Below are 12,828 nucleotides of genomic sequence, written 5' to 3'. Positions count from 1 at the left end.
AAAGGCATATGGGATCCCGGGCTTTGTAAATGGAGGCTTAGAGTAGAAAAGCAAGGAGGTTATGATGAAGATTTATAAAACACTGCTTCATCCTCATCTAGTATTGTGTCCAATTCTGGACACCGTACTTTCGGAAGGATGTGGGGGCTTTAGAGAGGATGCAGAAAAGATTCACGAGCAAGGTTCCAGGGATGAGGGACTTCAGTTACGTGGATAGATTGGAGAAACTGGTGTTCTCCATAGAGAAGAGAAACTTGAGATTAGATTTGATAGAGGTGTTCAAAATCATGAGGGGTCCTGACAGAGTAGATGCAGGAGTAGGAATGCAGCACATAGGACATTCCAGACCCATTTCTATTCAGTGTTTACTTAAACAAGTGAATTGGCCATTTAATATTTTTCAACTTACTTAACCCTTGTGTTCCCAGAAAGATCAAGCTAGCAAATTCAACAGTGGCCACTTTGACTTCATCCCATCGTGTCTTCTATACATTCTGACAGGATAGCAGGTATAACTGTAGTCATAAAATTCAGCTGAAAATTGATCAGTTACATTGTTATTTCAGTCCATATTTACAGTACACACGGTACCTTACTGTTGTAATCAAGTCAAATAGCATCCATTCATCCCACTGGGGCAAAATTTCACTTGCTCAACATTCTCACCAAATACGAAATCATTCGACAATGCAAGACTCTGAAATTCAACACAAGTTTCCTTTTCTGATTCTCACTGGCCTCTTCCGATTCTCTGAGGGAATACTGATGCTTATCCTCCACCTGAGCAGTCGTCCTAATCCCGTGTGCCTGTCCTGCTCCCAAACCCAGCATCCACTTATGTTCAGGCAAGTGATACAGGAGCGTCTCAGTGATTGAGGCAGGTGAGTCTTGAGGCTGAGCCGGGCACAGTGAGTGACCCGGGTTAATCTGACACTCCAGGGAATGTTTAAACGGAGCTTTACTCTCTATCGAAGCCATGCTGCACCTTCTCTGAGAGTGTTCGATGGGGCAGTGTGGACGAGGAGAGTTATTCCTTACCCATTTTAAACATGGAGAAGTGAATATCCAAGAGATTGTTTTCAATGTGATGAAGGTTTCTGCCTCTACCACCCTTTCAGGCAGTGAGTTTCAGACACCCACCAGCCACTGGGTGAAGAAACTATTGATGAGTTTCGTTCAGTTAAATTTGAAGTCAATGTTTCCCCAGGATTTTGATGCCTGGGGATTCAGCGATGGGATAATGCTTTGAATGCCAAGAGGAGGTGGTTGGATTCTCTCTTGATGCAGATGGTCATTGTCTGGCACTTGTGTGACGTGAATGTTACTTGCCACTGGTCGGCCCAAACCTGAATGTTGTCCGGGTCTTGGTGCATGTGGCTATGGATTGCTTCATTATCTGAGGCAAAATACTGTGGATGCTGGAAATCTGGAAAGCATCAAGCTGAATCACTAACTCTGTTTCTCTCTCCACAGATGCTGTCTGACCTGCTCAGCATTTAGAGCACTTTCTGCTGGGATCTCAGCTGAAGATGGTTGGGCTGAGGACACTACCCTGATAAACTCCTGCAATGAAGGCCTGGAACTGAGATGATTGACTTACAACAACCAAAACCATCTTCCTTTGTGCTCGGTATGATTCCAGCCAGTGGAGAGATTTCCCACGATTCCCACTGACTTCAGTTTTACTCGGGCTCCTCGATACCACACTCGGTCAAACACTGCCTTAATGTTAAGGTCAGTCTCTCTTCCCAGCAGCAGACAGGAGAGAATCATTCCCTTTGACCCATTGTGTACTGAAAATGCTCTGCTTCTTCACAGCCTGATACAGGACTGTACACGGGCGATTAATGTAGCCCATCAAACACTCCCAGAGCAGCTTCAGCACAGCTTAGGAACAGAGTACAGTTCCTTCAATATTCTCTCTCTGTCTCTCCCTCCTGCTATCTCTGACACGAGGAGAGAGACAGAGGGGGAGAGGGTTAGATATGACGGCAGAGAGAGGGCTGTAGAGCGGGACAAAGTTGGAGAAAGAGAGGTTGTTGAGGTGGATGAAAAGGATAATGTAAGATATATTAATTCGATGTAATCCTTCACTGCTGTGTACACATACATATAAGAGATAGATATGGAGAGAAAAAAAAAACATCGGGAGAGGGGGAAATGTGGACAATGTTGGGGGCCAGGCGTATACTTTTGATGATCCAGAAGGAATAGCCTCAATTTTAAACATCCAGCAAGCTATTCCACTGTGGGAGCCATCACACCCAAACAGGCATAGAGACACACACAAACACAGAAATACCCACACAATGATATTGGTTGTGCAAATTTCATGCTGGCTTATTGGTTAATTTTTAAATCTGTGTTTGATGGATTCGTGTTAAGCAAAGGTATTAAGAGATAAGGGGAAAAGGCAGGATATATGGTGCAAGTTACATCACAGATCAGCCAAGATCTCATTTGATGCTGGAACAGGGCTGTGGGGTTGAATTGCATCCTCCTCTTCCATTATCCCCTGTGAAGTATCCTTCTTTCTCTTTTTGTCACCCTGTCAGTCCATGTCTCTCTGTTTCTCTTTTTCTGTCTCTCTCTCTCTGTCTGTTTTGGACAGTGTGGAGTGAGATTCACTCTGTATCCACCCCATGATGTTCCTGCCCTGGGAGTGTGTGATGGGACAGCGTAGAGGGAAATTTATTCTGTGTCAAACCCAACATTGTGCTTAGCTTGGGAATGTTTAATGGGACAGTGTAGCTGGAGATTTACTCTGTATCCCTGGAATTTTGAAGGTTCAGGTGTGATTTGATGATTGTTTTCAAGGTAATAAGGGAAACTGATACGGTGGACAGAGAGTAACAATTCCCACTGGCTGCAGAGTCTAGAACATGGGGGCATAGTCTAAAAATATAAAACTATTCTAAAAACATTTCAGGAGTGAAAAGAAGAAACTCTTCAACACACCAGGTGTGGTATCAGTTTGGAACTCTCTTCCACAGTCAGCAATTGATGCTGAGACACTTGTTAATTTTTAAATCTGAGTTTGATAGATTTTTGTGAACCAAAGGTATTAAGGGGCAAAGGAAGGTACATGGAGTTAGATCACACATCAGCCATGAGCTCATTGAATGACAGAACAGGGTTGAGGGGCTAAATGGCCTCCTCCTCTTCCTCTGTCCTTTGACAAATATCCTGTGATCACGCTCTGTGTCTTGGTCTCTGTCTCCCTCTTTGTCTCTCTTTCCGTCTGTCTGTATGTCTCTCTCTCTCTCCTCTCATCTGTGGAAATCCACACACATCAGTCAGCCATTTTAGGTTCATTTCAGTGGCCATTTTATGTTACCACAACACTGGGAAATCTATTGCTGTCTATCCCAAACCATCTCATTTTGTAGTCTATTTGTGTCCTCCTCACAGCTTATTGTCCCACCGAACCTAGTATCTCTCTCCTTCGCTCCGTCTCACTCACGCACTCTCCCCCCACTCTCTCCCCCCTATTTCTCTCTCCCCATTTCTCTCTTCACCACCCACCCCCCCGCAATATCTCTTTAAGTGTCCTGTTCTCACATCCTTTATGAAAGATTCGAACATTTTCCCGATGACTGATGTCAGACGAACAGGTCTTTAGTTCCCCATTTTCTCCCACCTTCCTTTTGTAAATAGTGGGGTGACATTTGCGACCTTCTAATCTGCCTCTCTCACTCTGCCTCTCCCACACTGCCACTGTCCCTCGCTATGTGTCTTTCCCCCCTCTGTCTCGCTCTATCTCTTCCTCTCTCTCTCTACCTCTGTCCACGTCCAATTTGTGCCTCCCTCACACCATCGCTCCATCTCTCTCTGTCACTCTCTCTCCATCTGCCTCTCTCTCTCTGTCTCTCCCTCTCTCTCTTTCGCTGCCTCTGTCCACGTCTCAGTTTGTGTCGCCCCCACACCATCTCTCCCTCCCTCTCTCCCTCCCTCTCTCTCTCTCTCTTTCTCCCTCTCTCCCTCCCTCTCTCTCTCTGTCTCTGTCTCAGAGTTACAACTCAGATGATTAACCTCTTTATCCGTGTGTTATGAACACGGGACTTTGTCTCTCTCCCATTTTCTAGGATGTTGCCAGGACTGGAGAATTGTAGCTATGAGGATAGGCAGGGGTTGTTGTCCTTGGAACAGAGAAGGCTGAGGGAAGATCTGATTGAAATGTACAAAATGTTGAGGGTCCTGGATAGAGTGGAGGTGAAGGGCAGAGAACCAGAGCAGGAAGGTCAGTGACGAGGGGGCATAGATTTAAAGTGATTGGTAGAAACATTAGAGGGGAGTTGAGGAAAATCTTTTTCACCCAGAGGGTCGCGATGGTCTGGAACTCACTGCCTGAAAGGGTAGTTGAGGCAGAGACCCTCAACTCATTCTGAAGGAGTCTGGATAGGCACCTCAAGTGCGGTAAGCTGCAGGGCTCCGACCAAATGCTGGAAGGTGGGATGAGAATAGGTTGATCGTTTTTCGGCTGGCACGGAGAGGATGGACCAAGTGGCCGTTTTCTGTGCCTTAAAATTTCTATGTTGCCCTCGCCAACTCTATTTTTCCCTCTGTTACCCTCTGAAAACCAGTCTCTCCCTCTCTGTTACCCTCTGAATCCCAGTCTTTCCCACTCTGTTACCCTCTGAATCCCAGACTCTCCCTCTCTGTTACACTCTGAATCCCAGTCTCTCCCTCTCTGTTTTCCTCTGAATCCCAGTCTTTCCCGCTCTGTTACCCTCTGAATCCAAGACTCTCCCTCTCTGTTGCACTCTGAATCCCAGTCTGTCCCTCTCTGTTTCCCTCTGAATCCCAGTGTGTCCCTATCTGCTACCCTCTGAATCCCATTCTCTCGCTCTCCATTACCCTCTGAATCCCAGTCTCTCCCTGTCTGTTACCCTCTGAATCCCAGTCTCTCCCTCTCTGTTGCCTTGTGAATCCCAGTCTCTCCCTCTCTGTTAACCTCTGAATCCCAGTCTCTCCCTCTCTGTCTCTCTCTCCCTCCCTCCCTGTTTCTTTCTCTCTCTCTGGCTCTCTCTGTCTCTCAGTGTCTCTCCCTCTCTCTCTCTCTGCCTCTGTCCATGCCTCTGTCTCTCTCACACCATCTCGCCCTCCCTCTTCCTGTCTCTCCCTCTTTCTGCCTCTCCATCTCTCTCTCTCCCTCTCATTCTTTTACTTTGTCCCTCCCTATCTCTCTTTCTCACCCTCTGTCCATGACTCTGTTTACATCTCCCTCATTCTCTGTCTCTGCCTATCTCTCTCTCTCTCTCTCTCTCTGTCTCTTTCCATGACTCCATTTGTGCCTCCCTTACACCATCTCTCCCACTCTCGCTCTCTCTCTCTCTCTCTCTCTCTCTCTCTCTCTCTCTCTCTCTCTCTCTCTGTCTCCCTCTCTGTCCCTCCATCTGTCTTTCCTTTTCTGTCACTCCCTCTCTCTCCAGCTATCCCTGTCTCTGCCAGTCTCTCTGTCTCTCTCTCTGTCCCTTCATCTGTCTTTCCCTCTCTGTCACTCCTCCTCTCTCCTTCTATCTCTGTCTCTCTCTCTATCCCTCCATCTTTCCTTCCCTCCCTGTCACTCCATCTCTCTCCTTCTCTCTCTGTCTCTCACTTTGCCCCTCCATCTGGCTTTCCCTTCCTGACACACCCTCTCTCTCCTTCGCTCTGTCTCTGCCACTCGCTCTGTCTCCCTCTCTGTCCCTCCATCTGTCTTTCCCTCTCTGTCTCTCCGTCTCACTCCTTCAATCTCTGTCACTCCCGCTCTCTCTCTGTCTCTCTCTCAGTCCCTCCATCTGTCTTTCCTTCTCTGTCTCTCCCACTCTCTCCTTCTATCTCTGTCTCTCCATCTGTCTTTCCCTCTCTGTCTCTCCCTCTCTCTCCTTCTCTCTCTGCCTCTCTCTCTGTCTCTCTCTCTGTCCCTCCATCTGTCTTTCCTTCTCTGTCTCTCCCACTCTCTCCTTCTATCTCTGTCTCTCCATCTGTCTTTCCCTCTCTGTCACTCCCTCTCTCTCCTTCTATCTCTGTCTCTGTCTCTCTGTCTGTCCCTCTGTGTGTCTTTCCCTCTCTGTCACTCCCACACTCTCCTATCTCTGTCTCTCTCTCTCGATCCCTCCATCTGTCCTTCCCTCCCTGTAACTCCATCTCTCTCCCTGTCACTCTCTGTCTGTCGCTCCAACTGTCCTTCCCTCTCTGTCTCTCCACACTCTCCTTCTATCTCTGTCTCACTCGCTCTCTGTCTCTCCATCTGTCTTTCCATCCCTGTCAGTCCCTCTCTCTCCTTCCATCGCTGCCTCTCTCTCTGTCTCGCCAACTGCCTTTCCCTCTCTGTCTCTCCCACTCTCTCCTTCTCTCTCTGTCTCTGCCTCTCTCTATCTGTCCTTCCCTCCCTGTCACTCCATCTCTCTCCTTCTCTCTGTTTCTCACTCTGTCCATCCATCTGTCTTCCCCTCTCTGACACTCCCTCTCTCTCCTTCTCTCTGTGTCTCTGCCACTCTCTCTGTCTCTCTCTCTCTGTCCCTCCATCGATCTTTCCCTCTCTGACACTCCCTCTCTTCTTCTCTCTGTCTCTCCCTCTCTCTCCTTCTCTCTCTCTGTCCCTCCATCTGTCTTCCCCCCACCTGTCACTCCCTCTCGCTCCTTCTATCCCTGTCTCTGCCACTCTCTCTGCAATTCTCTCTGTCCTTCCATCTGTCTTTCCCTCTCTGTCACTCCCTCTCTCTCCAACTATCTCTGTCTCTGCCACTCTCTCTGTCTCTCTCTCTGTCCCTTCATCTGTCTTTCCCTCTCTGTCACTCCTCCTCTCTCCTTCGATCGCTGTTTCTCTCGCTCTGTCCCTCCATCTTTCCTTCCCTCCCTGTCACTGCATCTCTCCCTTTCTCTCTCTGTCTCTCTCTCTGTCCCTCCATCGATCTTTCCCTCTCTGTCACTCCCTCTCTCTACTTCTCTCTCTGTCTCTGCCACTCTTTCTGTCTATCTCTCTGTCCCTCCATCTGTCTTTCCCTCTCTGGCACTCCCTCTCTCCTTCTCTCTCTGTCTCTTCCACTCTCTCTGTCCCTCCATCTGTGTTTCTCTCTCTATCTCTCCGTCTCACTACTTCTATCTCTGTCACTCCCGCTCCCTCTCTGTCTCTCCCTCTGTCCCTCCATCAGTCTTTCCTTCTCTGTCACTCCCTTTCTCTCCTTCTATCTCTGCCTCTCCAACTGTATTTCCCTCTCTGTCACTCCGTCTCTCCCCTTCTCTCTTTGCCTCTCTCTCTGTCTCTCACTCTGTCCCTCCATCTGTCTTTACTCTCTGTCACTCCCTCTCTCTCCTTCTATCTCTGTCTCTGTCTATCTGTCTGTCCCTCCATCTGCCTTTCCCACTCTGTCACTCCCTCAGTCTCCTATCTCTGTCTATCTCTCGCTATCCCTCATCTGTGCTTCCCTCCCTGTAGCTCCATTTCTCTCCGTGTCTCTCTCTGTCTGTCCCTCCATCTGTCTTTCCCTCTCTGTCTCTCCACACTCTCCTTCTTTCTGTCTCTCTCGCTCTCTGTCTTTCCATCTGTCTTTCCCTTCCTGTCACTCCCTCACTCTCCTTCTATCGCTGCCTCTCTCACTCTCTGTCACTCCAACTGCCTTTACCTCTCTGTCTCTCCCACTCTCTCCTTCTCTCTCTGTCTCTGCCTCTCTCTATCCCTCCATCTGTCCTTCCCTCCCTGTCACTCCATCTCTCTCCTTCTCTCTGTCTCTCACTCTGTCCTTCCATCTGTCTTCCCCTCTCTGACACACCCTCTCTCTCCTTCTCTCTGTGTCTCTGCCACTTTCTCTGTCTCTCTCTCTCTGTCCCTCCATCGGTCTTTCCCTCTCTGTCACGCCCTCACTCTGCTTCTCTCTCTGTCTCTGCCACTCTTTCTGTCTCTCTCTCTTTCCCTCCATCGGTCTTTCCCTCTCTGTCACTCTCTCTCTCCTTCTCTCTCTGTCCCTCCATCGGTCTTTCCCTCTCTGTCACTCCCTCTCTCTGCTTCTCTCTCTGTCTCTGCCACTCTTTCTGTCTCTCTCTCTGTCCCTCTATCGGTCTTTCCTTCTCTGTCACTCCCTCTCTCCTTCTCTCTGTCTCTCCCTCTCTCTCCTTCTCTCTCTCTCTGTCCCTCCATCTGTCTTCCCCTACGTCACTCCCTCACTTTCCGTCTCTCTCTCTATCCCTCCATCTGACCTTCACTCCCTGTCACTCCATCTCTCTCCTTCTCTCTCTGTCTCTCACTTTGTCCCTCCATCTGTCTTTCCCTCTCTGTCTCTCCCTCTCACTCCTTCTATCTCTGTCTCTCACTGTGTCCCTCCATCTGTCTTTCCCTCTCTGTCTCTCCCTCTCTCTCCTTCTCTCTGTCTCTGCCTCACTCTCTGTCTCTCTCTCTGTCCCTCCATCTGCCCTTCCCTCTCTTGCTCTTCCTCTCTCTCATTCTCTCTGTCTCTGCCTCTCTCTCTGTCTCTCTCTCTGTCCCTCCATCTGTCTTTCCCTCTCTTGCACTCCCTCTCTCTCCTTCTATGTCTGTCTCTCTCTCTGTTCCACCATTTGTCTTTCCCTCTCTGTCTCTCCCTCTCTCCTTCTATCTCTGTCTCTCTCTCTGTTCCACCATTTGTCTTTCCCTCTCTGTCACTCCCACAATCCTTCTCTCTGTCTCTCCCTCTCTCTCCTTCTCTCTGTCTCTGCCTCTCACTCTGTCTCTCTCTCTGTCCCTCCATCTGTCTTTCCCTCTCTGTTGCTCCCTCTCTCTCCTTCTATCTCTGTCTCTCTCTCTGTTCCACCATTTGTCTTTCCCTCTCTGTCACTCCCACTATCCTTCTCTCTGTCTCTCCCTCTCCCTCCTTCTCTCTCTCTCTGTCCCTCCATCTGTCTTTCCCCCATGTCACGCCCTCTCTCTCCTTCTATCTCTGTCTCTGCCTTTTCCTCTGTATCTCTCACTCCATCCCTCCATCTGTCTTTCCCTCTCTGTCTCTCTCTCTCTCTCCTTCTCCCTCTGTCCCTCCAACGGTCTTTCCCTCTCTGTCACTCCCTCTCTCCTTCTCTCTGTCTCTCCCTCTCTCTCCTTCTCTCTCTCTCTGTCCCTCCATCTGTCTTCCCCTACGTCACTCCCTCACATTCCGTCTCTCTCTCTCTATCCCTCCATCTGACATTCCGTCCCTGTCACTCCATCTCTCTCCTTCTCTCTCTGTCTCTCACTTTGCCCCTCCATCTGTCTTTCCCTCTCTGTCTCTCCCTCTCACTCCTTCTATCTCTGTCTCTCACTGTGTCCCTCCATCTGTCTTTCCCTCTCTGTCTCTCCCTCTCTCTCCTTCTCTCTGTCTCTGCCTCTCTCTCTGTCTCTCTCTCTGTCCCTCCATCTGTCCTTCCCTCTCTTGCTCTCCCTCTCTCTCCTTCTCTCTGTCTCTGCCTCTCTCTCTGTCTCTCTCTCTGTCCCTCCATTTGTCTTTCCCTCTCTTGCACTCCCTCTCTCTCCTTCTATCTCTGTCTCTCTCTCTGTTCCACCATTTGTCTTTCCCTCTCTGTCACTCCCACTATCCTTCTCTCTGTCTCTCCCTCTCTCTCCTTGTCTCTGTCTCTGCCTCTCACTCTGTCTCTCTCTCTGTCCCTCCATCTGTCTTTCCCTCTCTTGCACTCCCTCTCTCTCCTTCTATCTCTGTCTCTCTCTCTGTTCCACCATTTGTCTTTCCCTCTCGGTCACTCCCACTATCCTTCTCTCTGTCTCTCCCTCTCCCTCCTTCTCTCTCTCTCTGTCCCTCCATCTGTCTTTCCCCCATGTCACGCCCTCTCTCTCCTTCTGTCTCTGTCTCTGCCTCTTTCTCTGTCTCTCTCACTCCATCCCTCCATCTGTCTTTCCCTCTCTGTCTCTCCCTCTCTCTCCTTCTATCTCTCTCTGTCCCTCCATCTGTCTTTCCCTCCCTGCCAATCCCTCTCTCACCTTACATCTCTGCCTCTCTCTCTCTCTGTCTCTCCCTCTGTCTTTCCGTCCCTGACACTCCCTCTCTCGCCTGAAATTTCTGTCTCTGCCTCTCTCTCTGTCTCTCTGTCTGTCTGTCTGTCTCTCTCTGTCCCTCCATCTGTCCTTCCCTATCTGCCTCTCCGTGTCTCTCCTTCTATCTTTTTTATTATTTTTTTTTATATTTTTTTTTTTATTATTTTAGAGATACAGCACTGAAACAGGCCCTTTAGCCCACCGATTCTGTGCCGACCAACAACCACCCAATTAGACTAGCTCTGCAGTAATCCCATATTCCCGACCACCGACCTACACTAGAGGCAATTGTTTTACAATGGCCAATTTACCTATCACCTGCAAGTGTTTGGCTGTGGGAGGAAACCGGAGCACCCTGAGGAAACCCACGCGGTCTCTGTCTCTGCCTCTCTCTCTGTCTCTCTGTCTGTCTCTCTCTGTCTCTCCATCTGTCTTTACCTCTCTGACTCTCCCTCTCCCTCCTTCTCTCTCTCTCTGTCCCTCCATCTGTCTTTCCCCCATGTCACGCCCTCTCTCTCCTTCTATCTCTGTCTCTGCCTTTTCCTCTGTATCTCTCACTCCATCCCTCCATCTGTCTTTCCCTCTCTGTCTCTCCCTCTCTCTCCTTCTCTCTCTGTCCCTCCAACGGTCTTTCCCTCTCTGTCACTCCCTCTCTCCTTCTCTCTGTCTCTCCCTCTCTCTCCTTCTCTCTCTCTCTGTCCCTCCATCTGTCTTCCCCTACGTCACTCCCTCACATTCCGTCTCTCTCTCTCTATCCCTCCATCTGACATTCCGTCCCTGTCACTCCATCTCTCTCCTTCTCTCTCTGTCTCTCACTTTGTCCCTCCATCTGTCTTTCCCTTTCTGTCTCTCCCTCTCACTCCTTCTATCTCTGTCTCTCACTGTGTCCCTCCATCTGTCTTTCCCTCTCTGTCTCTCCCTCTCTCTCCTTCTCTCTGTCTCTGCCTCTCTCTCTGTCTCTCTCTCTGTCCCTCCATCTGTCCTTCCCTCTCTTGCTCTCCCTCTCTCTCCTCGTCTCTGTCTCTGCCTCTCACTCTGTCTCTCTCTCTGTCCCTCCATTTGTCTTTCCCTCTCTTGCACTCCCTCTCTCTCCTTCTATCTCTGTCTCTCTCTCTGTTCCACCATTTGTCTTTCCCTCTCTGTCACTCCCACTATCCTTCTCTCTGTCTCTCACTCTCCCTCCTTCTCTCTCTCTCTGTCCCTCCATCTGTCTTTCCCCCATGTCACGCCCTCTCTCCCCTTCTGTCTCTGTCTCTGCCTCTTTCTCTGTCTCTCTCACTCCATCCCTCCATCTGTCTTTCCCTCTCTGTCTCTCCCTCTCTCTCCCTCTATCTCTCTCTGTCCCTCCATCTGTCTTTCCCTCCCTGCCAATCCCTCTCTCACCTTACATCTCTGCCTCTCTCTCTCTCTGTCTCTCCCTCTGTCTTTCCGTCCCTGACACTCCCTCTCTCGCCTGAAATTTCTGTCTCTGCCTCTCTCTCTGTCTCTCTGTCTGTCTGTCTGTCTCTCTCTGTCCCTCCATCTGTCCTTCCCTATCTGTCTCTCCGTGTCTCTCCTTCTATCTTTTTTATTATTTTTTTTTATATATTTTTTTTTGATTATTTTAGAGATACAGCACTGAAACAGGCCCTTTAGCCCACCGATTCTGTGCCGACCAACAACCACCCAATTCGACTAGCTCTGCAGTAATCCCATATTCCCGACCACCTACCTACACTAGGGGCAATTGTTTTACAATGGCCAATTTACCGATCACCTGCAAGTCTTTGGCTGTGGGAGGAAACCGGAGCACCCGGAGGAAACCCACGCGGTCTCTGTCTCTGCCTCTCTCTCTGTCTCTCTGTCTGTCTCTCTCTGTCTCTCCATCTGTCTTTACCTCTCTGTCTCTCCCACTCTCTCCTTCTCTCTCTGTCTCTGCCCCTCTCTCTGTCTCTCTCTCTGTCCCTCCATCTGGCTTTCCCTCCCTGTCACTCCCTCTCACTCCTTCTCTCTCTGTCTCTCTCTCTGCTATCACTGACAATAGGAGAGCGACAGAGGGAGGGAGGGTTAGATATGACGGCATGGAGAGGGCTGTAGTGAGGGACAATCGTGGAGAGAGAGAGATTGTTGAGGTGGATGAAGAGGATAAAGTAAGATATATTAATTTGATGAAATCCTTCACTGCTGTGTACACAAGCATATAAGAGATAGGTATGGAGAGAAAACGAACATTGGGAGAGGGAGGAATGCAGATGAAGTTGGGGCCCAGGCGGACCCTTTTGATGATCCGGAAAGAATAGCATCCATTTTAAATATTCAGCAAGCTATTCCACTGTGGTAGCCATCACACCCTCATGATATTGTTTGTGGAAATTTCATGCTGGCTTATTGGTTAATTTTTAAACCTGTGATTGATAGGTTCTTGTTAACCAAATGTATTAAGAGATAAGGGGCAAAGGTAGGATATATGATGTAAGTTTGATCACAGATCAGCCATGATCTCATTGAATGCTGGAACAGAGTTGTGAATTGCATCCTCCTCTTCCAATTTCCCCTGTGAAATAACCTTCTTTCTCTGTTAGTCACCCTGTCAGTGTATGTCCCTCTGTTTCTCTCTTTCTGTCTCTCTCACTGTCTCTATCGGATAGTGTCGAGTGAGATCCACTTTGTATCCACCCCATGATGTTCCTGTCCTGGGAGTGTTGGACAGGACAATGTAGAAGGAGCATTACTTTGTATCTTATCCATGCTATACCTCTCTGGGGAATGTTTTTGGGAGAGTGGAAACAGAGAGGTCTGGGACTATGGTCCTCATGGGGAGGACTTAATGGTGCCTCCTAATTGACCAGTTAGCAATATTGGTGCTCCAGGGA

This window comes from Heterodontus francisci, unplaced genomic scaffold, assembly GCF_036365525.1.
Source record: "Heterodontus francisci isolate sHetFra1 unplaced genomic scaffold, sHetFra1.hap1 HAP1_SCAFFOLD_397, whole genome shotgun sequence".
NCBI lineage: Eukaryota > Metazoa > Chordata > Chondrichthyes > Heterodontiformes > Heterodontidae > Heterodontus > Heterodontus francisci.
The sequence above is the reverse complement of the archived record's forward strand: the minus strand, read 5'-3'. Positions refer to the sequence as shown.